This window comes from Gavialis gangeticus, unplaced genomic scaffold, assembly GCF_001723915.1.
Source record: "Gavialis gangeticus isolate Ggan-Ray unplaced genomic scaffold, GavGan_comp1, whole genome shotgun sequence".
Classification (NCBI taxonomy): domain Eukaryota; kingdom Metazoa; phylum Chordata; order Crocodylia; family Gavialidae; genus Gavialis; species Gavialis gangeticus.
In genome coordinates, this window is record NW_017729032.1 from 247,672,071 (window position 1) to 247,672,755 (window position 685).

Below are 685 nucleotides of genomic sequence, written 5' to 3' on the forward strand. Positions count from 1 at the left end.
CCTTGTTAATTCAGGTTATCCAGTAACTTAAAAACTTGAGAAAGGGAGAATTACAGCCCCTGATCAGTACTCCCAGTAGAGAACTTGTGCCAACTGTGCTGTCTAGCATCCATGCTATCTTGGGGAAGAAGGGGCAGGCTGATTCTGTCAAATCTCACAGACTAAGCAGTACTAGGACACTAAATTGCATCCAAATTAGCTATCCAAACAGCAGTTCTGAGTTCTCCCTGTGGCGAATAAAGGATTTCAAAAGGCAGATGCCCTTACTGTCTGAACACTGCCTAAAATAATGTCATAATCGCACATTTCTAAGGGACCACCTTGTCTGCTTTTACACCCACTCAGTGATAAGATGCATTACCCGGGCTGCTACACACACACAGCTGCACACTTTGCCAGGACTAGCAAATCTATTCATAAAAGCTCTGGGCTGAGGATATCTGGATAGTCAGAGTCCAGGACTACAAGTATATGTTTCCCAAACATGCAATTTACAGCTCCTTAGTCAAGCATGCAGTAAGTACTTAGCAGAAAAACTGCTTCCTTACACCACTGCCAACATGATACCACAAGTACCCCAAGAAAGCTGAGGCAGCAAAATCAACACTGCAGAGCTGAAAAAATAAAAACATACTTGGAAATCATTGTTGCCTTTATTTTGTTTAACTAATTCATTTTAATATTT

General features: G+C 41.5%; 1 protein-coding gene across 1 annotated transcript in view; it reads right to left on the reverse strand.

Moving 5' to 3' along the window:
• Positions 1-685, reverse strand: part of PTGFRN (prostaglandin F2 receptor inhibitor) — an 80,782-nt gene that overhangs the window by 70,433 nt on the left and 9,664 nt on the right. The window lies entirely within an intron of this gene.